At 38.2% G+C, this 27,288-nt stretch overlaps 1 protein-coding gene across 1 annotated transcript in view; it reads left to right on the top strand.

The window, feature by feature from the left end:
- Positions 1-27,288, top strand: part of LOC131696196 (muscle calcium channel subunit alpha-1-like) — a 192,001-nt gene that overhangs the window by 6,563 nt on the left and 158,150 nt on the right. The window lies entirely within an intron of this gene.

Here is a 27,288-nt window from a genome sequence, read left to right as displayed (position 1 = left end):
CATTTTTTGTAATTTAAAACGACCGTTTTTTCTACGAGTGATGAAAATTCATCTCGTGTTACGTCCTTTTGTCTGTGATACCGGATTGATGCAACTGACACTGAAAATCTTTCCTGAGTGGGGCTAGATCACACGATGAATAATTTTCGAGACCAGAAATCTTACCCTCCGCATCGCCACATCAGTGCACCAGCGTCGCGAAAAGTCAAGATCATTCTGTCCAACTATTCTTCGAGAAGTTTTTTTTTAAATAGGTCACGATTCAATCAATGATAAGTAAACCTCGCATTGAAAATAATTTTTGTGTTTTCAAAAAACTAGTTCACGCAAAAAAGATGGCATTATACTCAAATGTTTAGTAGGTGGTTGTGTCTGAATATGCTTAATATTTTTATGATTCTAGTTCATAACTTGATGATACATTGATTTGTATTAACTTTATTGACAAAAAAAGTCAAGAATTGAATGATATGCAACGATTTTCGTAAGTTCTCTTCGTGTTAACGTGATATTTTAGTCTTGAGTTTATCGTCGGATTTTTTACACAGAGTCACGTGTCTTATAGTTTTCTTAATTATTTCACGGACTTGAATTGTGGCTAAGTAATGTATTTTTGATGCTTAGCGCAGTGTCATTTAATTCCGAACATTACACTGAATCTTAACAAAAGAATAACAGGGTTACAGGTCCTGGTAGTTTTCTTGTATCTAATGCTCGCGTCTATGAGACTGGTTGCTAGCATTTGTACACAATATCTCACATAGAAATTTCAAAACCAAAGAGCAGAGCGAATAATCCATGAATAATAGTCTGAGTTCCTTGAAATTGTTTTCGTAAGTATATTAAGATTATGTGGAAAATTAATTACTTCATAAACTATATCATGAACAGATTCACGAGCTCGACGGGTAATCGTGTCTAGCATACTAGGAATCATGAATCGGTTAAAAAATCGATGAATAATACACTGTATTTCAGTGAAATTGATTACGTGCAAATATTAAGATCAGGGACATTATCGTAAATTTCATTACTTATATCTTGAAAGTGGAAGGGTTTTTTAATTTGTGGACATTTCCACGCGCACGAATGGTGAATTGTAACTTATATGCTCGCAATCATAACCAGTTGACGATGCAAGAATGGATCCATGAATTGTATTCCGAGTGTCGTGTAATGATTTGCGAGAAAATATCAAGACTTTGTTAATTTTGTGATCTAATTCACAACCACTAATACCAAATAAATATCAATATGTGATTAATCATGAATCAGTTAACGTCGTATATTCGGACCATAGACAATGTTTCTAGGTTTGTGGTTAAAATTATAAGCCAACGATTTTCAAGTTCGCGAATTGTCGGCGTGGGAAAAAAGCGTCGGCGGCGCGCCGCCGGTCTACCATTCGGCGTCGGCGTTTGTTAAAATTTACCGGCGGCGGCGGCGAGGCGCGGCGGCGTGGCGCGGCGGCGCACAGGTCTAATTGCGAGGCACCCTTCCTAATACGACTAAAGTAGGCTCTTCACTCTAATACGCTCGAAAACTCAATATCACTTCCAACGTGTACGAAACAGAATTTAATCCAACATAAACACATTGGAGAATGGATTAAACAGTACTTGAAGAGCAGAACTAGAGACAGCGCCATTTGTATAATACAAAAGGAGAAAAAAGATTCCGCCAACTAGCCCCGGACTCCCCTAAATATTATTAAATGATAAGAATATCCATATTCTAACCGCAACATTCACCCAAAGTTTTTAAAACATACTTTTTTCATCTAAAATTGCACATAATGCTAGTTTCGGTACGATAAGAAATCACTAAAGACTGAAAAAAAAATTTCGCTAAGGTGCCCAAAACCGCCTTTAGGCGGGCAAAGTATTTTACCAAAAAAGCTAAACTTCCGAATTATTCCACTAAACCAATTCACATCTACAGTGAAATGCTAGTAACAGGCTACTCAAAAATATTTTTTTTAGTTATTGAAATTTTCAAAAACAGTTAAAATTTGTTTAATGAAGATTACCACTAAACACAAAATAGTTTTTTTCCACGTTTTCCTCGAATTTTCAACTTTGAGCTTCAAATACCTTTGACAGAAAGCTACGAATATTCAAATAATGTGTGTGTATGAAGGGTCTGAGCGTTGGGAAGAAATGCTATTGCGGAATGCAACATACTATCATATTTTAGTAGTTTTATTTAGATTTTTATAGAGGCGGTGTTGGGAACTAGAGGGTTAATAGAATCGTGAGATGAGGCAAGGATATTTAAACATCAATATGCATTTTATCAGTTTTTTTTTATGATAGTCCCTCAGATGGCTACGTAAATGCTGAATGCCAAAAATTGAGGGTTCAGTTTATTCTTATATTTAATCTCTAGCTCACGAATATTTGGAATTTTATAATCCAAGAAACGAAGAGGTTATAAGTTATTCGGATTTTTCAACGACAATGTATGTTACTATGATTTCATTGCCGCAAGGTTCTACTGTATCGGTTTTGCTGGTTATTTTCGGTAAATTTAAGATTAATAGAAACGAAAACAATTAAAATGAAAGACGGATAGGTATTCTAGAGCGAATCAGTTATAAACTTAGAACGGAAAACTAGGACTAGGCAGGCTCATATGGACATGATCGAAAAGAAATGTGGCAAAGGATTCTTCACATTTTCGAATTGCTGAATTGAAAATTATGGAATTGAAGTTATTTTTTAGTATTCTTTACAGATTTAACCCGACGAAAATCGCGCTAATAGCTCTGAATGAGACCCGCTGCAGCGCTGGTGCCCTGAGACGATTTCGCTAGATTTTCAGAGCAGCGTGCACCCAGTACACTAACGCAAGTGATAGAAGGTTATCAAAGAGTTTCGTGAAAAAGAAAGTTCCAATAATTATGATAATTTTCACTAACAGGTTTCGAAAGTTTTTTTTTTATTTGTTCTTTGATATCGATAATAATTCAAATCAAAGCATCTTCTCAGTGAATTTCAAAATGATCCATCGAGGGATTCGAGAGATATGGCGATTTGAAGTTTTATGATACGTTTCATAAGGCTACCAGCAAACACCCACGGGTTTGGTCCAATCTTTATGAACAAAAAAATATTTGTCTACTTATTTAGTACATGGCATTCAAAAGCTATAGTAATCAAGTATATCCCCTGCAAGTTTGAAAATATTTCATTGACGGAATCGGAAGTTATAACAGTTTGGATGTGGTATGCGGTCATAGATGGGTTTTCTACCAGACTTCAAGCGTGAATCCATATTTGTCCATTGACTATTTAGATCGTTTATACGTGTATACCCTTACCATTTTATTACATAAATATAATGTACAAATGGTGTTATTAATATGGTGCACTGAAAAAATATGAAAATAGGGTTGTCTACCAAACGTTAAATATAATGTGTAATTTAAAAAAAATAGATGAAAGTTGGAATGTTTACTTCAAAACGCCATATCTCAATGGTATGTTGACTGATTCTAATTATTTTTTCATTATTGAACAGGTAGACGTTTCATCGTTAATTTTCATCAAGAAGAATATAAAATATAGTTGGCTACTTCAAACAATAGACAACTTAATTATCCTCAACTATATGTATTATCACTATTTAGTAAATATCTTTATATTCAAAACGACGACCTATCAATTTCTATACATTAGTTGAATGCAACGAACGCAAACTATAAATCATGGAAAAATAAAACCATAAATTCAATACATATATTCAAAAATATGAAGGTATTTATGTTATGATACGGTTTTTGTTGGAAATTTTGTACAATCGTGATTCGCTGGTTGGGTTGACAGATGGTAAAACTGGGGGATGTTATTAGTAGGGGGATCAAAGGGGATGCTATTAGTACAAGTTCATCTGCTCATATCTCTAACTATTGTTAGTTTGATTGTCGAATTGAATTTAACATGAGAATTTGACATTCAGATGTCGACAATGGACCAACTAGCGCGGAGGTCCAACTAAAAAGGGGCTCCTGTTAAAAATTGATCGACCAGCGAATCACGACTGTGTTAGTTTTAACATTTCATATATCCATAATTTGTAGTAAACAGCAATTGCAATCAACTAGTATATAAAAATTGATAGGCCGCTATTTTTAATACAAAAATAATCACTAAATAATTATAATACATATAGTTGAGACCAATTATATTGTCTATTTATTTAACTCTATTTTATATTCTTCTTGATGAAAATTAACAATGAAACGTCTACCTGTTCAATAATGAAAAAAGAATTAGAATCAGGCAACATACCATTGAGATATTGTTTTTTTCAAGTAAACATTCCAACTTTCATCTATTTTTTTTAATTTACACATTATATTTAACGTTTGGTAGACAACCCTATTTCCATATTTTTTCAGTGCACCATATAAATAACACCTTTCGTGCATTATATTTATGTAATTAAATGGTAAGGTTTTCCTTTAAAAGTCGCGACACGTATAAACGATCTAAATAGTCAATGGACAAACATGGATTCACGCTTGAAGTCTGGTAGAAAACCCATCTATGACCGCATACCACATCCAAACCGTTATAACTTTCGATTCCGTCAATGAAATATTTTCAAACTTGCAAGGGATATACTTGATTACTATATCTTTCGAATTCCATGTACTAAATAAGTAGACAAATATTTTTTTGTTTATAGAGATTGGACCAACCCCGTGGGTGTTTGCTGGTAGCCTTATGAAACGTATCATAAAACTTCAAATCGCCATATATCTCGAATCCCTCGATGGATCATTTTGAAATTCACTGAGAAGATGCTTGGATACTGTATCTTTCGAATGCCGTATGCCAAATTTATGGTCATTTTTTTTAGTTAATAACGGTTTTAGGAACACCGTATTTTAGAAAAAGTCGATATTGAAGTAAAGTTTGAACTATGTGCGCATGGACTTCAGAGGTAGCGTGATATCGAGAGCAGCAATTCCAGTTAGTTCTCAGTCGCGTTGGAATTTTGAGTAAACGCTATTGAGCGTATGAACTGCATATTAATTAAAAACACTAACAGAGCAAATTCCAAATTCGTTTGGATATCAATTTTATGGACAATTTTTCCGCTTTTCCATTGATTTGGTTTAGCCTTTAAGATTTCTAGCGCTGATGCTGATTTGAGCGATTCTCAGAATCTTGCCACCATCCCATGCAGAGTTAAAAATAATCGAAGCTCTTTTTTGACGGCTGAAAATGAACCTGATGCGACTCGCGGTGAATAGAAAAAATATTCATTCAAATATCCATGTTATTCATTCAGTTGAATATCGTACAATATATTTATTTCACTAATTATCTAGGAAAATGTTTTCAAATGCTGGTAAAGCATATGAATCAAAACCTCTAATGAGTAGAAGCACAGCAATCCGCTACAGTGTTCTCCAATTAGGTCTTAATGTTCCTGTTCTGCAACCGTCTCCTATGCTACTCCAGGGAGAGATTTTAAATTTAGAGGCATCGGAAGAATTCCCGAGCTTCAATGTTCCACCCGTCCGGTTATCATATGACAAAACAAAACCACCATCGAGAAATGTTTACACGAATATTCCGCCTGCTTTCAAGATAGAAACGGAAAGAAGACTCCGTGATCTACTAAACTCAGGAATCATTGAACATGTCACTGAAACAATGGACAGAATTTTGTTCATCTTTATTGGTCGTGCCCAAGGGGAAAGAGGATATCAGACTAGTAGTGGATTTAAGAGGACCAAACAAATGCATCATAAGAACTCCTTTCCAAATGCCGACTTTGGAGTCAATATTGGCCGATCTACCCGAAGCATCCTGGTTTTCTACGATCGATTTGACGAACGCATTCTTTCACGTGATCCTCCACGAAGATTCAAGGCATTTAACCAATTTCTTTGCCGGGCAAGCGACATATAGATTCAAAAGACTTCCCTTTGGGCTTTGTAATGCTCCAGATATTTTCCAAGAGATTCTTCAGACAATAATCTTGGCAGACTGTCCAGGGACTCGAAACTATTTAGACGACATCATTGTATTTGGAAAAACAAAAGCAGAGCATGACCAAAATTTAAATATCGTTTTAAGTCGCTTACGAGAGCATAATGTATGCCTAAACATGAAAAAGTGTGTAATTGGCAAACAGTCTGTGAGATTTTTGGGTTTTTCTATGTCGCATGACGGAATGAGAATAGTAGATGACAAATTGAAAGCAATCAGGGAATTTCGCAGACCGGAAACAATATCAGAGGTGAAAACTTTTTTGGGCCTTATGAACTTTACCGAAAGATTCATTCTAAAAAGAGCAGATAGAACAGAAAAACTGAGAAATCTCGCAAAATCAGCACAATTTTACTGTAATCAAGATGAGGAAGACGAGTTCAATTTTTTAAAGAATGAAGCATTGAAAACTATCACTACTTTAGGATATTTTAGCTACAAAGATGAGACAGAGCTGTTTGTGGACGCTTCCCCGGTCGGTTTAGGTGCTGTTCTACCTCAGTATAACGAAAAAGGTATTCCTCGAGTTATTGCATGTGCATCCAAAGCTCTGACGAATGCGGAGAAAAAATATCCACATACGCAAAAAGAAGCGTTAGCCATAGTTTGGGGTATAGAGAGGTTCTCATTCTATCTGATGAACAAATCATTTTCAGTCCGAACAGATTCCGAGGCAAACGAATTTATCTTCGGAGACGGGTACAGAATTAGCAAGCGAGCTGTTTCTCGTGCCGAAGCGTGGGCTTTACGAATTCAAGCATACGATTTCACCGTTAAGCGCATCCCAGGTGATTTAAATATAGCAGATGCGTTATCACGATTGATTAAAAAAACTCAGATTGATGAGCCTTTCGACGAGGAAAATGACAAACATTTACTTTATGCCATTGACGGGGGATCAATGGATATTTCGCGGCGGGATATTGAAACAGCTTCGGAGCTGGACGTTACATTTCAATCAATAAGAATGGCCATAATGTCAGGAATATGGCCCGAATCACTCCGGTGCTTTGAAGCACAGAAGAAAGAATTGCGAGTTTTTGGATCAATGATTTTCAAAACGGATAGAATTGTTTTACCCGAGGCACTTCATTCCAGGGCCATCAAATCAGCTCATCAAGGACACATAGGATGTGCGGCTATGAAAAAAATTATGAGAGAATATTTCTGGTGGCCTGGTATCAGTAATGATGTGGAAACATTAGTGAAAAAGTGTGAGACATGCCTCGTAATATCAAGAAGAAATCCGCCAATTCCATTATCCAGCCGCGAGCTTCCCGATGGTCCTTGGCGAATTTTACAAATGGAGCGAACTGTTATATATTCCTGTTATTACTGAGTGGTTGCATAGCAACTACGTGAGCGTCTGAAAAGTTTGTTTGCACAACACATTAGTTGTCATAGCAACATTGCTAGCAGCGTGATTGAAAATTTATAGTTTTATGATACGAATTCGCATGCGAGTAGCAATGAAATCATTTTTCAATGGCGATATTTTTGTGAGAATATGATAGAACTACTGATTATTATGTAGTGTTGATTTATTTCTTTCTATACGAATAGTGTTTCGGTAATACCTATATGAATTTCACTGCAACAGTACTTGTTTTTTCCATATTGTGGTAATAAAAATTGGAATGTGTGATATTTTTATGAACATATGAAGGCAATGGTAGAAGAACTATGACATATAATTATGTGATCATAAAATGATGGCCTTCGATTAACGAACTACATGGTTTGTAAGTACAAATGATGTTTTATAAGAATAATGGTGAAAAATCAAATATGTATATAATAAATAAAATAAAATGTGTTTTCTTTGAACTTATGAAAAATATCATTATTTGCAGAATTTAAATTATTTTGCAATAAAATTTCGGAACAGTTGCTAAGGGATGTTGATTCCTCTAACCGTTATTTTATTGCAAAATTGCAGTGAAAACCGATCCAGCTGGGCCAAAATAGAATAACTTCGAGTGGCTATACTTGCGCCTAACTACTAATAATTATCCTGAGTTAAAATTTTACGACTCCAAGTGACTGCTTAAAAAAATAAAAAAAAAAGTTTCTTTTGAGTGGAAATAATAATGCTTTGAGTCTGTTTGCTTTTCATCTATAATTCCTTCGAGTGGAAATGTAATGGCTGTAAGCGGTTATAGTCTTCCATTTTTTTTTTCAAATTATTGAATAAAACAAAATCGATTCCTCTGAGTGGGAATTGTAGAGCTTCGAGTGGCTCTACATGCAGTTAGGTGATAATTCCTCTGAGTTGGAATGTTACGGCTCCGTGTGGCTGTTTAAAAAAAAAATAATAAATTCCTCTGAGTGGGAATAGTGGGGCTTTGAGTGGCTCAACTTACATTTCATTTATAATTCCTCCAAGTGAAAATATAACGGTTCTGAGCGACCAAATAGAATATTCAGTTAATTGATAATTCCTTTGAGTTGAAATGTTACGACTTCGACCGTCTGTTTTTTTCTTTGGAGTGTTAAAACAAACAAAAAATCCTCTGAGTGGGAAGAATAGGGCTTTGAGTGGCTCTATTTTCATTTCATCAATAATTCCTCTGAGTGGGAATGTAACGGCTCTGAGTGGCCATTTTCCTATTGTTTCTTCGATGATTGGATGAAATAAAACAAATTTCTTTGAGTGGGAATTGTAGAGCTTCGAGTGGCTCTACTTACAGTTATATGATGGTTCCTCTGAGTGGGAATAATGGGTGGGGCTTTCAGTGGCTCTAGTTACGTTTCATTCATAATTCCTCTGAGTGGGAATATATCAGCTCTGAGCGGCCAGAGAGAATCATCTGAGTGGGTATTGTAGAGCTTCGAGTGGCCCGACATACAGTTAACTGACAATTCCTCTAAGTTGGAATGTTACGGCCTCGAATGGCTGTTTTCAAACATTCCTTTGAGGTGGAATAATATGACATTGAGAGGTTCCATTTGCATTTCATCTATAATTCCTTCGAGTGAAAATTCAACGGCTTTGAACAGCCATTTTCTTCTAATATTTTTTAAGGTGATTATTTAAAAAAAGAGATTTCTCTAAGTGGGGAGTAGAGTTTTGAGTGACTTTACATAAAGTTAACTAGCAAATTCTCCGAATTAAAATGTTGTGGTTTCAGGTATCTGTTTTCAAAATATGATTCCTCCGAGCAGGAAGAGTAGGGTTTTGAGTAGAATATAATGTTTTGAGCAGAAATATTAGTGTCGCTACTAATCGATTCTGTTTGGGAATGTTAAGAATCAATGTGAATAATTCTAAACATTTCTTGAATTGATAATATTCCAATATCAAGGAAGCATAATCTTAATTCTCAATCCCTGCTCTGAATTTGATTTCAGAAAAACGAAGATTGCTACGAAAAAGAAGATGAGCATTCTATCTCAGGCATTGAAGACAGAAAAAAAACGTTCTGCTTTTCTTTCTAAGAAATTAAAGAAAATAATGGCTGAAAAACAGCAATTACCAGAGCTACTTGAACCCATGAGCAATACTCTCGGGTTCATGCAACGACACTCCACAATGCGTAAAGATCAGAGCGCGGAATTAGATAACTCGTTACTCCTAACATCAATGAACAACTTATCGTTTGCTTCACTCAATGTTCCAGAGTGTAAACCTAACGATGGCGAGGAGGAAATTGACAGAAAGTCGTTTGAGCAATGGAAAGATTTGCTTGATGCTTCGATGCAGCTTGCGGGTGTGACTGACGAATCTGTGAAAATCAGTATTTTCAAGATTAAAGCGGGACCCAAGCTATTGGATATACTTGAAGGAACAACGGGCTCCGAAGGTTTGCCGTCTGCGGACACGGAACCATATTCAAACGCAATTTCCCGTTTAAAGAATTTTTATGGCTCTCGCGATTATTGTTTGATGCAGCGTCAGAAACTTCGATCAATGGCACAAGGCTCTGGCGAATCAGTTTTGAAGCAGATTTTGTCACGAGCAGATCAGGAGATCAGAATATTAAATAAACGTGTGGAAGTTACTTGTGATAGTGCATTTATTTAAAGTAATCCTAGCCATGGCGGAACGACAACGATCCTCAAGTCACAACACCACCAAAATCATCCATACGCATCTTCAAAACAACAATTACCCGAGAACCCTAATCAACCGGCTGATACAGAAATACAAAAACAAGAGCAACATCAGACAGGACGAAACATCAATACATGCACCAAATGATCATCCCACCATTCACCAGACACCAGGTTGTTCGACATTTAATCACCATGCACAGCAGCTCAACCAGGATACCGACGAACATCACAGCACGCAAACGAATTCTACTGCCAACATAGTATACCGGTCAATTGTATACATTCCTAAACTAACCGAACTCATCATCAAAACACTTTCCCAAGACCACGAACAACAGCAGATTAAAATAAGCACCAGACAGCAACAAACCGTGAGCATATTCCACTCAAACGTTAAAGACAAAATCGAAACCAAAGATCAACATAATGTTATGTACAAAATACCATTTATTTATTTATCGCACGCATCAACAGGCCGCACTCGGCCCCAATGATGGAAACTTAAATTAATTACATTTAAAAAACTGCAGGAATCGCTTTCTTAAAGTTATCCGAGACAAATGAAAGTCGAACAGGTGCGACACACGATTGAAGAGGCGTTGTAGTCCCGTGATAGCGGCATTAGCTGTTTGAATAGTTCGTCGAAACGGCACTCTCAGAAGAACGTTTCCGCGTAACGTTCTGGACCTTGCTTGGATGTTGACTCGCTCTAATAAATCTGGAGAATCGATGCGTCCTGACAGAAGATCAGAGATGAATAAGGCTCTTGCAGTTTCTCTACGGCGCTGAAGGGTATCGAGCTGGATGAGTTGACACCGACTCTCGTAGCTTGGTAGACGAAAAGGATCGCGCCAAGGCAGGCGTCGAAGAGCATACCGTATAAATTTTCGTTGAACGCCTTCAATTCGATCGCTGCTGTTCATGTAATTCGGGTTCCAGACTGACGAACAATACTCCAGCGTGGAGCGCACTAAAGAGCAGTAGAGGCTTTTGAGACAATAAATGTCTGTGAAGGATTTAGCCGTACGGAAGATGAAGCCCAGGCTTCGCGATGCTTTACCAACAACATACGAAATGTGATTCTTAAATGTAAGTTTCGAATCTAACAGCACTCCAAGATCCTTAACGCAGCTCACCCGGGAAACAAGAGCTCCAGACAAGTTATATTCAAACTCAATGGGATCCTTTTTTCTGGAGAACGATATCACAGAACATTTCGCCGGATTCAGATTCATTCGGTTGTTTTCACACCATCTGCTGAAAGTGTCAAATTGCTGCTGCAAATAAAGTGCGTCCGTTCGGCTCTTAATTCTGTTGAAAATTTTCAGGTCATCTGCATACGACAACCGTGGCCCTTTCAGCTGATAGTTTACATCGTTGAAATAGAGAGTGAATATCAAAGGTCCGAGATGACTTCCTTGCGGAATTCCAGACGTTGCGGAGAATAGTTTGGAGTATGCATCACCTATGTTCACACTGAGTTGACGGCCAACGAGATAGGATTGGAACCATCGCAGGAGTGATCCACTGAAGCCAAGTTTTTCCAATTTAGCGATTGCGATATCGTGATTGATTTTGTCAAAAGCTGCAGATAAGTCAGTATATATAACATCAGTTTGTTGACTCGCATCGAACCCTTCGGACACAAAAGAGGTTAGAGATAGTAGATTCGTCGACGTCGATCGATTCGGCATGAATCCATGTTGGTCTTTAGAAATATATTCCTTACAGTGAAAAAACACTGACTCCACCACGACTAACTCAAAGAGCTTGGAAATGGCACAGAGCGCAGAAATTCCTCTATAATTGTCAATGTTCCTCTTATCACCTTTTTTGTGGACAGGAAAGATGAAAGCTGCTTTCCACAATTGAGGAAAAATCGCGGTTGTCAGTGACATTTTGAATAGTTGACAGAGTGGTTCCACCAAACCAGATATACACTTTTTCAAAAACACAGCAGGGACACCATCTGGCCCGGGAGATGACGATGCTTTAAGCTTGGATGCTGCTGATACAATATCCGAGTGCTCTACACGAATCTCATTCACTGACCGTTCGAGTTGGGCCACGCCGCTAGCTGCAACGTCAATCTGCTGCGAGGACAATGTCTCACTGACGAACACACTCGCAAATTTAGAGGCGAACAATTTGCATATGGCTTGTGAATCATGACCAGCTTCGCCATTCAAAAACATTGCAGAAGGCAAGCCGGTTTCTTTCCGCTGGTCATTGACGTATCTCCAAAACGATTTAGGATCCGACTTAAGCTTACGTTGCATTTTTTGTTGATAGTTTGAAAAACAAAAACTGTTCAGTTTTTTAAAATCGTTATTGAGCCTTACATAATAAGCTCTCAGTGACAAGGTACGGCGTTTGGTAAACTTTCGTAATGCTGCTCTTTTCGCAGTTTTTAGCTGACGTAGCTCGGCTGTCTGCCAGGGGGATTGATCACTTCGTTGATTACACTTTGGGACATGACGATCGATAAGGTAGCTCATTATATGGCAGAACGTTTCAGCGGCGGAGTTCACATCATCCTTACTTAGCACAGAATCCCAGTTAATACTTTGTAAAATATTCAAAATGCTGCTATAGTCGGCCCGCTTATAATTGTAACACACGGTGGGCGCGTGGCTCGAAAACTTCATAGGCGGTACGTCCTGGAGTGTAAGATGAAGAGGCGGATGGTGGCGAACATACTTTACTAGCGGGGCGAGGGCGGTGGAAATATGCGGCGATTGATCTCTGGCATTAACGAAGCATAGATCTAAAATCCGGTCGTTCTCGTTCGTTGTGCTGTTAATCTGCAGAAGTGTAGCCGTGCTATAGCCATCCAGAAGAGTAAAGCTGCCAGGATGAAAAACTGATTCGTCTGGGTCGGGTTGTAGAAATCCGTTATGAATGGAACGCCACTTTATTGTAGAAAGGTTGAAATCGCCGAGGATCATGATTTCGTCAGTGGGTTGCGCCATCGCAACAACAGAAGTCAATGATTCAGAATGAGAATCAACTAGTGCTGAGTCGCGAATTTTATCGGGAGGGAAATAAACCACACATATATATAATGTTCGATTTCCCAATTTTATCGCTGCCCATACTTGTTCGATGCTGCTCCAAGCATCATTTGTTATATGTTGAACTTTTAATCCACGACGCACAGCGAGCAAAACACCGCCTCCGGAGGATTTGTGGCTGTTGAGAGGACTCCGGTCACATCTGAGAACCTCGTAGTCAGAGCAAATCACCTGGCTGGAAAGGGTCTGCTCATTTAGCCATGTTTCTGTCAATGCGATAATGTCGTAACAGCAGTCCGAGGTAGCTAGGCGATAGGTATTTGCACAGGAATTCATGCCACCCACATTTTGATAGTATAAGTGGATGGGTGACGATTTTAGACACGAAAGGCTGACCGGCACTCCTTGATTCCGTCGTCTGGAATGCACACCGGGGCGACTGGAATGACTGCTAACAGCAGAAGGCGCGGGTGAACTGCATGAATTGGTAGCACCCGTGATGGAAGTTGGAGTGCTCCTCAGGAGGTTTCCAGCTGACGGCTGACATCGTTGACTTATTAATTGACAGTCGGAAGCATTCGAGCTAGAACAAGCAGTTCCATCAGGAAAAACGGTTGATTCATCAAAATTATTTTTAAAATACTTGCCAAAGAGGGCAATTTGGAAGTCCCCCTCTCCATTCCCAGACACAGGGCCGGGACGACTGAAGATACTGCTGACTGCGAGAGGCACGACTGTGCTGGGAGGATTGGGGGATTCCATATTGCTTTCTACGGTGCGTCCCGGTTGCCGTTGATCAACAGGCGAATTGTCGGTGCGTAGTCTAAAATAACTGCTATTTGCGATGGATTTATCCCAGTCGAGGTGTTTTCCGAAACCCCTGCTTCCCGTCATTAGTACGTTCTTGCCGAAAGTCGATGAACTCGCGGAAATACATCCCATCCGGCCAAGTTTCGGCATTGAGGGCCATTTCACGAAGTTTAGGGTCAACACCAATTTTGAAAGAAATGAAATTAAGCCCGCTCAAATTTGCGTCTTTTTTCACTAACTTCTTCACTTCGACCGGATCGTCCGTTGAAAGGCACTCCTTAACCATAGCACCAACCTCGTCTTCAGAAACGGTGGTGGCAATTCGCGACAAATAAATCCAGCATTTACTAGTGGCGGGTGGAACAGTGATTGTGGGTACCTTTGCTACATCACCCTTTTTCTTGCCACACGTTAGGCTGGGGACATCGGATTTAGAAAGAGATTTATTATCCTCGGTCTCGCGAGCACGTTTGGCTCCAGCTCTATTTGGAACGGGCCATGATATGGGAGTTGCAGGCAGTGTCGTTGCGGATTCCACTGATTTTCTGGTTTTCTCCATTTCAGCCTTTAATGCTTCAAGCGCTGTTTTATGTGTGTCGGTCAACAAACGGAACGCTTCGCTCAATGCTGTAAAAGCTGCATTCACTGCGGAGGATTTCATCAAATCCACACAGCTGTCGCAGAGCCAGAATATATTCGCTGAGTCGTTAATCATGTCCAATTTTGGACGAGTGAGCGTTGAACACGATAGATGCATGATTCTGTCGCAGAATCCTTGGCATTTCAGCTGATTCAAAGTGGTTACCGGCTCGGAGCACTGCAGGCAGATCGAATCCATTGCGAATCGCCTACAGGTAGGCAACAGTAGCTACTTCGTGAATAAGCTTTCCCGATATGCATCCACGGTTTCACCACAAGGATTCTATCACTACCGACGACACTTTGGGAGAACAAAATGTTTGTCAATTGTCACCGCACGACCGAGAATCACAAATTATGAGTCAATTGATCAATAACTGCAGCTTAGGCGAGGGCACAAACTCTATTCTAGATGAAAAATCACTGAATATACACAAAAAAACGATCCAAAATACGCGAACAAAAATAAACAAACTGATTCACAACAGTGTTACCAGAAGAAGTGCAATAGCTGCTGCTTTTGCTACATTGGTATGACAAAGAACAAATTAAGAACAAGACTAGCAGGCCACAAAACGAATGTAAACAAACTAGACCAGCTGATTCAATCAAACGCGCACATTGACGAGATAGAAAATTTGAAAGGCAAAACAGCACTGATAGAACATAGTATTGATATGGAGCACAGGTTCAATCTAGAAAATACAACTGTAATAGACCGCACTTTCCACACCGCCACACTCCCATTCTTAGAGATGTGTCATATTTACAACACCCCCAACACGGTCAAACGCCGTAAAGATGTTGAAGGTCTCAACACAACTTACGCTGGTATACTACACTCGTTGAAAACACACACCAAAAATAACGTAACGTTGAACAATCTCTTGCTTTCTCTTTCCATCTAAAGAGCCAAATGTCAACAATATCGACTATTTATCGATGCCCAAAACTATGACCGCCATTGCACACACAGTATATATATACAACAGGGCGCAAGGAGTAGATACAACAGGGCGCAAATAATCGAAATAACAGGTTCAACCAAAATTGATATTAGGCGACTTGTAAGCAATATTTCAAAATTTATATTTTTATTTTATTTTTTACAACTTATGGCACATATTACGTAAGATTTATATCATTGTCCATCCAGATACGCACAGATGTACGAACAACAAACAATGTCTCAGACATTCAGCTTATCAAAGCATTTAGACAAAGGACGAACTATATTGTAAGTACAAGAACTATGTATCAACCCAAAACCAGACTAATCATGACATTATAAACTAGTTTCCCCTGAAGATGATGCCAAAAAGCATCGAAACGTCGGACAAATATTAAAATTCGTTCCATTATTTATCAAAAGACTGGCAAAGCCGTTAAAATAAATCTTATTTTTAATACAAATTTTTGGTTTTTGTGAAAAACGACGCAATATTTTTTTCCGTATATATTTTTTCCGTTCATAAATATTTATTCCCTGAAACTTGCTCTAAGAAAGTTTTGCTCTATAAAATACAATAATCGAAATGTTTAAACCGTTTTAAAAAATTACTCCTTAGTCAAAATAATCTTACTGATTGTGGAAAATTTTTAGTCTTCCATGCGGGTGAAACGTGTAAAGTTTCATAGGAATCTAAGATGGTCGGTCACGATTTTAAATATTTTCGGACGGATCTTCGTGGAATTTACCCCGCCCCCCCTTATCGACCAGCTGTTGTTTTGGTAAGAAGATATTTGCATTTCCCCACATCAATATGCTACTATTTTGGAAAAGATCAACAAGGTAATCAGTTTGTTTCTTTCTTTGTACCACTTTATTTAACCAAGTGAAAGCAAATTCATCAACTTTGGTAACAAACGCGATTTCGAATTTTTAGCAATAAGCAAAGCATACCTATAGTGGGAACAAAAATGCTGGTTTCGAGCTCAATACTACCCATCTACAGGACGTTGTATCCTAACTTTCGTTGACTAAGTTCTTGCGTTAGCAGAGCCCCAAATTCGTATATGCTGTGACCCTCTCTATACATGCCTTTGTAGAGTGTAATTGAAAACCCGAACTTACAAACTGGAAACTAACTTTTTACCACCTTTTACCTTGATCAAATCTTTCAACATAAGTGCCCATTTCGAAATATCGACCAGCAATGTGGTATTATAAGTTTAATAGATCGAAAATAATTGCAACGATCTTGTTTTAAATTTCAAAGTATTTGCAACGAATGGAAAATATGATTTTTAAAAACGTTTCATAAGCGAAATTCTGATTAGTTGTGGCAGGTTTTGATTTGCTAATATTTTTCTGCAAAAAACAAACGCCGATTTAGTGAATAATTTGACGCTCGATCCACATGAATCACTTCGAATGGCGAGTGGAAGTCGTCACTAGTAACCGGTCGACCACAAAATATGACCATCGTCGATTCCAACGAAACTTTGAAGTTGTATTCGGTTTATGAGTCTCCGTTATTTTCTCTGACAATTGCAATATTTTGATACAAGAGTGATTTTTCAAAAGGGCGTAAACATTTCTACGCGTATTAATTTTTACAAATTACTTTCTGAGAACGAGTTTCAGAGAATGAATATTTATGAACGAAAAAAATATACACTGGAAAAAGGTTGCGTCATTTTTCACAAAAACAAAAATTGGTGTTAAAAATTTAAATTGCAAAAAATTTGCTTTTTTATAATTTTTTATATTTTAGAAACGAAAACCTATAGCGAAAAGAAATATTTTGAATGTGATTGTATGATGGAGAACTTATCGGTAAAAAAGTTTTTCTAACAATAACTTTATACATGTTTTTAAATTTCATACTAATTGACATACAAAACTGTAATTTTATTAAAAAATAGAATTCTTATTCTTATTTTAAATCAAAATGTATTTAACAAATTTCTTCCAAAATACGATAGTTTTCGAGATATTTGCAATTTTGTTCTGACAAAAACAGTTAATTCGTGTGATTTTACTCTTTTTGAAAGTTTGAAAGGAGAAGCTTTCAATAAAAAAGTTTTCCTAACAACAACTTTTGACATATTTTTATAATTCATTATATTTACAGTCAAAAATGCAATTTTCTTTTTGAATATGATTCCAAACGCTATTTTAAATCAAAATGCTCATAACAAAATTTTTATGAAATGTATTAGTTCTCGAGATATTTTTTTGTTTTCTTTTGTTTTCTTACGACCTTTTCAGAAGTTATTCGCATTTCTCCATCAACAATAGTAAGTTTTTCAAAAGGCCCATAATATTTCCTGTAACTTTCTCTTTGACATCAAGGTGATATTGTGAACCATTTGAAAGCTATACGAAAACAACCTTTGATTCCTAATGCATCTTGTTCGTTTGTTATGACAATTTAAGTGAAAATGTGTCCCTTACCCGATCAGAACGACATAACAGAAAACTATCAAATTTATATCTCATGTCGATATTTATTACTCACTGTGTTATTTTTGTGATATCCCAATCAGCAAGGCAAGCAAACTTATATCAAGATTATATCTTCTGGTAATATCATTGAACTGCTAATATGATTTTAATGTACGCATATAACGATGGTGTTATAATATATTACATATTCTTCCACAATTATCATTGATTGCTAACTGAAAACTGTAAAGCGGGCAAATGACCATTTGGTTAAAGCCCCAATAAACAATATTATGCTAAAACTAAACATCGGTCGAAAGCAACTTCGTTGGTTCATGCAGGAAACATCCCCATAAAACTTAGAATACCCAGGTTCAAATCGCTATATCCACAAATAACAATCAGCATGTCATATATTCATAATAACAATCAGCCAAGCATGTATGCAATCATTTGACAAAACTATAGAAAGCTTTTGCTACATGAAGCATTTTGCTTCCAAACGAAAAGCGCCTTAATGTATGCTATATTTTTCTATTTTATTCTATTCTTAGACCTGCACGCTAAATTCGTTGATACTATACAATAGGTAATAAAAGCTATATTGGCCGTGGAAGAACCTAACAAATTTTGTTATAATTCTGATAGAAGCCTATCACAGGTTGTCATATTTTTGATACCATTTTTTTACCAACTAACGAGACCAAAGTTATAACACAACTTGTTATCATAACAAAGTAACTCAGTCTGTAATAATTTTGTTAATTCTTTCTGATCGGGTTCGTATACTGCCTATTTATTGCAATACAGTGAAGACCCCATTTGATTAGACCCCGATTTTGTAAGTCTCATATGTTAATGTGTTTGACGGGCTCTAGCAGACGACCAAGGCTGAAATTGAATAAATTTCTTGAGTATATTTTTCTTACCTTAAAGATGCAAATATGCAGAAACAACAAAATCATTTTTTTTTTTTAAATTTGCGCTAGAAGGCCCCTTTAAGACAAATTTATATTATAAATTCAGAAATAGCTATCAGACTAGATCAAGGGAAGAGAAGAATATTTTAACAGCTTCTGTTCATTATAAAGAAGGAAAGAAATATGTCCCGATTTAGTCAATGTCAGCTTAAAACACACCATGAGGCTGATAAAAACGGGTCTTTACTGTATTTATTATTCACTGTGTCCTACATTAATAGGTACATCCCATTTTCTGAGGATATTTTCTTTCAATTGCATCGAACTACACCAATTGTTTGGTAGTTTTCAAGGAGTTATTTTATCGACTTCTTCCAACATTTTGGCGAACCTTTTCCTATTCGTGCGATAGTTTATGTTAAAAGGGCTTCCTAAATTAATTGGTATACTTTAGGGCTTATATGTTGCAATTGAGTAAATGTAGAAATTTTCAGCATTTTTTTCCTACACAATATTACAAAAGCTTATCAACACTACAACGGTTTCGTGACTTTTTCTATACGTAAACGATTTTGTGGGGTACATTCATACCCCAAAACTAAAATCGCTCCGAATTATGTCTAATTTTCATTGGATTTATAATTAGAATGGGATAGTTCCCTTTTATACTTACTATTGCTCCGGTAGTTTCTAACAGATTTTAAGCATCTATACGGCGCTGTGAAGATTGTTAAAATGCCGTTTGAAGACGTAGTCAATTATTCAAAAACTGGTCAAAAAGTGGAAGGAAGAAGAAGAGACATATAAAAAGTAAGAATGTGCTAGAGCCTGGGCTACAGAAGATGACGAATCGAGTTGTGCTTGGTGTATATTAAATACAAATCATATTCACGAATGTATTTTGCCTCTTTTATCTGCAAAAGCAAAAAGTACGATCTAAGCAATTTTTCTACTAATTTGCTCTAGTAGTTTTATTATATAAAATAACAGATTCTATTGTTCAGCAATATTGAACTTTATACAATTTCACATAAGTTTAACGCTTACTATGTATTGATATTTTGGTTTAAAAAAAAGATATAACAAATTTTCCGAATCATGTACACATGGCAAAACACTAACGTAAACGGTTTTGTGGGGTACATTTGTACCCCAGATAAACTTAAAGCAGGCTCTGTTAAGTTGGTCAAGTAAAACAAATAGTTTGCACCTGCTTTTATGGAAGTTTAATGATCAAATTGATTTATGATAAGGATTGCTTGCAGTTAAAATAAACCGTAACGGAATAACAGGGATTGCAAATAGCTCTGGGGTACAAATGTACCCCACAAAACCGTTCTAGGGTTAAACAACTTTCCCTAATAAGGTTGAAAAACTTAAAAAGTATTTGAGAATTATTAATAGCTTTAGTAAACGGTGCCCTAAGACGATTTCGTTAGATTTTCAGAGCAGCGTGCACCCAGTGCAATAACACAATAACAAGTGACGGAAGGTTATCGAAAAGTCTCGTGGAAACGAAAATTCCGGTGATGATGATTTTCTTTAACGGCATTCGAGAGTTTTTTATTTGTTCTTTGGCATTAGGATGAGAGATAATAATTCAAATCAAAGATACTACTGGCAAGTCACTTTTAGAAAAAGTCGATATTGAAGTAAAATTTGAACTATGCACGCATGCACTCCACAGGTAGCGTGATATCAAGAGCTACAATTTCAGCTTTTAGTTCTCTGCATGTGTTATCAAAAACATCGCGAAACATAAAGTTCTAAATATTCTCAATCGATATAAAATGAGAAGAGAGTGATAAGAGTTATAAGAATTGTCTCATCACACTGTTAGGTGGATTAAAAAAGTTTTTGACATATGAAAATGAAATGGATGATTTTCGCATTAACGTAGTAAAAACCACCTTTCATTCTTAAAGGAATTTCACCAAAAAAAAAATTTAAAGTCGAAATACCAGTACTTCTATATAGTAGCGCATATATTCCAATACAGTGAAATAAAAACATATTGTAGTTCATCAATAAGAACGACGCCATATTTGACGAAAAAAATTGCTCTATACATTACATTACATTACATTGCATTACATCAGGAGTTTGGTCTCAACCGGTACAGAATTATTGAACATTAGAAAAACTGCAAACAATGTATGACTTGTAGCATACAGCAGAAATGATTTTTAAAAATAGAGGGTGTTCGTAAAACCCTCTATTTTTAAAAATCATTTCTGCTGTATGCTACAAATCATACATTTTTTGCAGTTTTTCTAATGTTCAATAATTCTGTACCGGTTGAGACCAAACTCCTAATATCCTAAAACTCTAACTTCCGCATTCTTCAAGAAACAGATGTATTCTCATTCGAAAATTAAGATTGCTCCTGTTCGCGCGCACTGTGGTTCTTCGGATACTTGGACTTAACAAAAACTGATATATATATATTGAAATTCGCAGAGATTTCAAGGCGGCCGGCGTATGTTGAAGCAAGAAGAAAAATTAGGGAAACTTAATTTTGACAACCACCCTACAACTCCGACAAAGCGGAGAATGGTTTATTCCCGTTCTAGCGCGTAGCGTTCTTCGGTCTATCTCATCCATCTGATGCAGGTAAACACGAAGCAATAGGCCTTTTTGGCACGATCGTTCGCCGGCAGCTGTTCAGTATGATATATAGGTCAGAGGATTTAAGTATCAAATATACAGTCCATTGGAATAATCGTTCTTTTACGCAAGTTTGCGTTTCTGTTCGCGCAGTGAAGTTTTTCAGTTTTTGTTAAGTCCAAGTATCCGAAGAACCACAGTGCGCGCGAACAGGAGCAATCTTAATTTTCGAATGAGAATACATCTGTTTCTTGAAGAATGCGGAAGTTAGAGTTTTAGGATATTAGGAGTTTGGTCTCAACCGGTACAGAATTATTGAACATTAGAAAAACTGCAAAAAATGTATGATTTGTAGCATACAGCAGAAATGATTTTTAAAAATAGAGGGTTTTACGAACACCCTCTATTTTTAAAAATCATTTCTGCTGTATGCTACAAGTCATACATTGTTTGCAGTTTTTCTAATGTTCAATAATTCTGTACCGGTTGAGACCAAACTCCTGATGTAATGCAATGTAATGTAATGTAATGTATAGAGCAATTTTTTTCGTCAAATATGGCGTCGTTCTTATTGATGAACTACAATATGTTTTTATTTCACTGTATTGGAATATATGCGCTACTATATAGAAGTACTGGTATTTCGACTTTAAATTTTTTTTTGGTGAAATTCCTTTAAGAATGAAAGGTGGTTTTTACTACGTTAATGCGAAAATCATCCATTTCATTTTCATATGTCAAAAACTTTTTTAATCCACCTAACAGTGTGATATGCTACAAATCATACATTTTTTGCAGTTTTTCTAATGTTCAATAATTCTGTACCGGTTGAGACCAAACTCCTAATATCCTAAAACTCTAACTTCCGCATTCTTCAAGAAACAGATGTATTCTCATTCGAAAATTAAGATTGCTCCTGTTCGCGCGCACTGTGGTTCTTCGGATACTTGGACTTAACAAAAACTGAAAAACTTCACTGCGCGAACAGAAACGCAAACTTGCGTAAAAGAACGATTATTCCAATGGACTGTATATTTGATACTTAAATCCTCTGACCTATATATCATACTGAACAGCTGCCGGCGAACGATCGTGCCAAAAAGGCCTATTGCTTCGTGTTTACCTGCATCAGATGGATGAGATAGACCGAAGAACGCTACGCGCTAGAACGGGAATAAACCATTCTCCGCTTTGTCGGAGTTGTAGGGTGGTTGTCAAAATTAAGTTTCCCTAATTTTTCTTCTTGCTTCAACATACGCCGGCCGCCTTGAAATCTCTGCGAATTTCAATATATATATATATATATATATATATATATATATATATATATATATATATATATATATATATATATATATATATATATATATATATATATATATATATATATATATATATATATATATATATATATATATATATATATATATATATATATATATATATATATATATATATATATATATATATATATATATATATATATATATATATATATATATATATATATATATATATATATATATATATATATATATATATATATATATATATATATATATATATATATATATATATATATATATATATATATATATATATATATCTCCTACTCTAACTACTGTTCAAATCTACATTTCAAATCATATTATATAATTATATAATTCATCACAAAAACTAAACAATATTTTCGGCTTGTGTTTACCAATACTCGGTGGCGCCAGTGCGACAGTTAATCGGTTGACATTGACCCAATTCTACTTTGCGGTGATAATTCTTCTGCTGTTGGGTCGATCGAAAGTGTATTCGAGATGCAACGTATTTGTTGTTTTGCTGATATTGTGTCCGTGCTGTTGCTGTGTGAAGATAGTTTACCGAAACCATCTCGCTGCTGCTGTTATTCGTGGGCAGTCGGTGCCCTTTGCTGCTACGGTGGAATGCATTTCTGCGCTGCTGGTAAGTGGTGATTTTGCTGGTTTTTCTGCTGTTTGTTTATTAGCTGGATTGCTGACTGAACTGGAAATTTTTGAACTGGAAATTTTGCAGGATATTCTTCCTTCTCGCTGTGGACTCGATCACGATTGGTTGCCGGTTGATTCGTGACTTCTTGGTTGGTTCCAACGGACATTCCGCCGGACTGGGTGCGTCTCTCAGGACTTCGGTGTAAGTACCAACGAATGTTCATTGGTTTGCTGGTGTGCTGGTGGATGTTGCTCGGGTGCGGAGAGATTAGACGATACGCTGGTGATTTTCGGTATGCTACGAATGTGCTGTGACTGCGATGGATCTCTACGCTACTTTAATCGTCAAGTCATGCTCGCCAACGACTCCGGCGTGGACATCAAGAGGATGAATTGACCACTTCTTCCTCCGCTGCAGGTTAGACGCAGTTGTACCTCGAAAGACCAAGCGTGATGTATGGGTTTAGAACGGATTCTTCACCGAGGACAGTACAGACTCGAACATAATGCAAGCATGCAACATCAAAACATGGACCATCACCGAAACAAAACAGATTACCTCAGAATGTGGGGAATCAAACAAGGATACTCATTTAACTTGAGTGCGGGTCGTCGAGCATTCCGGGAGATGACCGAAACCTGACGTTACGATGGTGGTTGCGGAGATCCAGAGGAGACATCTAGGTCTCTTCGGGCGTTGAGTTAAAGTTGTCACGGATGGGTAGCACGCAGATTTTGGAAATCCCTCTTCGGAAGCTACCATCCTTCGTTTGTACTGTTGCGACACGAATATTTCCATCCGGTCCAGGATGAATTTCCGTTATGCGCCCCAACTGCCATTTTAGTGGGGGCTGATTTTCGTCTTTCAGGACAACCATGGTCCCAATCGCTAAATTTTCCTTCCGTCGCATCCATCTGGTTCTGTTTTGCAGATCAGACAGATATTGTTCCGACCATCTTTTCCACAATTGCTGAAGAAAGTGCTGATTTCGTTGCCATGCTGCTAGTCGACCTTCAGGAATACTGTCCAGGTTTGGTTCTGGTATAGCCGTTAGTGGCCGATGAATAAGAAAGTGTCCTGGAGTTAACGCTTCGAAATCTGCTGGATCGTTGCTAACAGGTGTAAGCGGACGAGAGTTTAAAATCGCTTCGATTTGTACTAGTACTGTAAGCATTTCGTCGTGAAGCAAACTTCGTGTTCCGATAGTGCGTTTGTATAGGGTTTTGAACGACTTCACTGCTGACTCCCATAGTCCGCCAAAGTTCGGCGATCGTGCTGGTATGAATTTGAAGTTAATTTTGTCCTCTGAAGCTTCCCTTATCGCCTTTTCTTGAAACTGCTGATTGTTGAACAATTTACGAAGCTCATCAAGCTCCCGTTTTGCGCCGACGAAATTTCGAGCTTGCCTCGCCGGGATGAAAAACGTTTCAGTGTGGCCAAGAAGGCCTGGGTTGTCAAATCTGCTGCTAATTCCAGGTGCACTGCTTTGGTGACCAGGCAAACGTAGATGGCTACAAAGCACTTCACTGGGCGATTTTTGCGATACGGGTAGCCTACTAAAAACGGTCCACAGTAGTCAACTCCAACACGACGACACGGTAAACATGGTGTGACTCTTTCTGGCGGTAGATCCGCCATCAGTTGATCCTGGACTCTCGGTTTCACCCGAAAACATGCGACGCACTTATGGATTACGCTTCTTGCTAAGTCACGGGCGAATGTCGGCCAGAATCGTTCTCGAACTGCCGATATCAGTAGCTGTTGACCCGCCTGGAACAGCTTCTGATGATAGTACTCCATTACTACCCTTGCAAGAGGGTGACGACGATACAAAATTAACGGATGCTTTCGACTGTTCGACAGATGTGCGTGCCGTAGCCGGCCGCCAACGCATAGTATGCCTTCAATTAACTGAGGATCGAGCGAAAGGATCGATGAATCACGCAGTGGACGATTGTTGGTCAAATCCGCCAGCTCTTGTGGGAAACATTCTCGCTGAGACATAGAGACAAGTGTCCGTATAGCGCCGTCGAGTTTTTTGACGGTTAAACTTCCAAGGTTTCGGCAATTCCGATTTGCAGCTTGAGCGTTGAAACGGAACCGACAAATGTATGCTGTGAGTCGCACCAATCCATTGTAAGTTGATCGCAGGTTAAACAGCTCACTGGGAGAAACGGATTTCAGAACTGCGACAACGGCTCCTTTTTCTTCTAGTACTGATCTGTCAATGTTGTCTTCGCAAGCTTGCAGGGTTCCCGGCCAGTTATCTTGCTCCAGAAGCAGCCAGTGAGGTCCACCAAACCATAGCGATTGGTACTGCAGCTGCGCAGGCGTCATACCGCGAGAAACTATATCGGCTGGGTTTTCAACTCCTGATACGTGATTCCAGATGCTGCCTTTCGTTATATGCTGGATTTCTGAAACTCGATTCGCAACGAATTCTTTCCATCGCGACGGTGATGATGCTAACCAGCACTTAACAATCATCGAATCTGTCCAAAAGAAAGCTGGGGCTGTGATGTGTGTGCTACTGACCACTCTTTCGTAGAGGTGGGAAAGGAGTAAAGCTGAAGAAAGCTCCAAGCGCGGAATCGTCTGGCGTTGCTTCTTCCTTTTCAGGTTCTCAAGAGGGGCGACACGGGACTTCGATGCTAGTAGGTGTATAGCAACTGACCCGCTATTGGAGACACTTCTCACGTAGATGCAGGCCCCATATGCCTTCTCAGAAGCATCACAGAACCCATGGAGCTGTATGTCGATGGTATCGGATCTGATTTCAACCCAGCGAGGTACAGACAATCCCTCAAGGCCAGTCAAGTTTCGACGATATTCATGCCAGCGATCCTGCATGACTTCGGCAAGTGGTTCATCCCAACCACAGTCAAGTTTCCACAATTCTTGAATGAACATCTTGGCCTGTATGATAACGGGCCCTACCAGTCCGAGTGGATCGAAAAGTCGAGAGACATCCGACAGAACGGTGCGTTTGGTGATGACCGCCGATGAGTTCCACTGCGGGGTGCTGAATTGGAATCGATCTGTACTGGGTTCCCACAGTAAACCTAGCGTTTTAACGGTGGATGTTGGGGTATCAAGCTGAAGAATAGTGCGATTATCTCTCAGATGTTCTGGTACCTCTAACAAAATCTCCCTGCAGTTGGAGTTCCACTTTCGTAACGAGAATCCCGCTGATTCCATTAGGCTGATCATCTCGTTGACAAACATTCTACCTTCCTCAGGTTCGTCTACTCTGGACAACATATCGTCTACATAAAAATCCTGCCGGACCACCTTCGCAGCAATAGGGTGTGTCTGTTGACCATCTTCTGCTAATGTCTGTAAACATTTTGTCGCCAAATACGGCGTGGAAGCCGTGCCATACGTGACCGTAGTCAATTGGAAGATTTTGATGGGTTCTGCTGATGAATCTCGCCATAGAATCCTTTGCAGAGGCTGATCGGCAGGCTGAACTTGCACCATGCGGTACATTTTTGCAATGTCCGCGACTAGTGCGTAACGATGTAGACGGAATCTGAGAATAACATCCAACAAATCGTCTTGTACGACAGGACCGACCATCAGAGCATCGTTCATAGAGTACCCTGAGCTAGTTCGACATGAAGCATCAAACACTACGCGCAGCTTCGTAGTTGTGCTGTCAGGTTTCAAAACAGCGTGATGTGGCAGGTGGTAAACGGTGTCTGAAGTATCTTCGACGACTTCGCTCATATGACCAAGAGCTTGATACTCGTGTATAAATTCACTGTATTGCGCTTTCAACTCGGGATTCGCTGCCAGACGTCGCTCTAAACTCATAAACCGCTTAACAGCTGTACCTTTAGAATCACCGAGCTGCTTGACGATCGATTGCTTTTTTGGAA

The sequence above is a fragment of the Topomyia yanbarensis genome, unplaced genomic scaffold (genome assembly GCF_030247195.1).
Source record: "Topomyia yanbarensis strain Yona2022 unplaced genomic scaffold, ASM3024719v1 HiC_scaffold_9, whole genome shotgun sequence".
NCBI classification, from domain to species: domain Eukaryota; kingdom Metazoa; phylum Arthropoda; class Insecta; order Diptera; family Culicidae; genus Topomyia; species Topomyia yanbarensis.
Note: the sequence above shows the minus strand (reverse complement) of the source record. Positions and strands in the feature narration are given on the sequence as shown.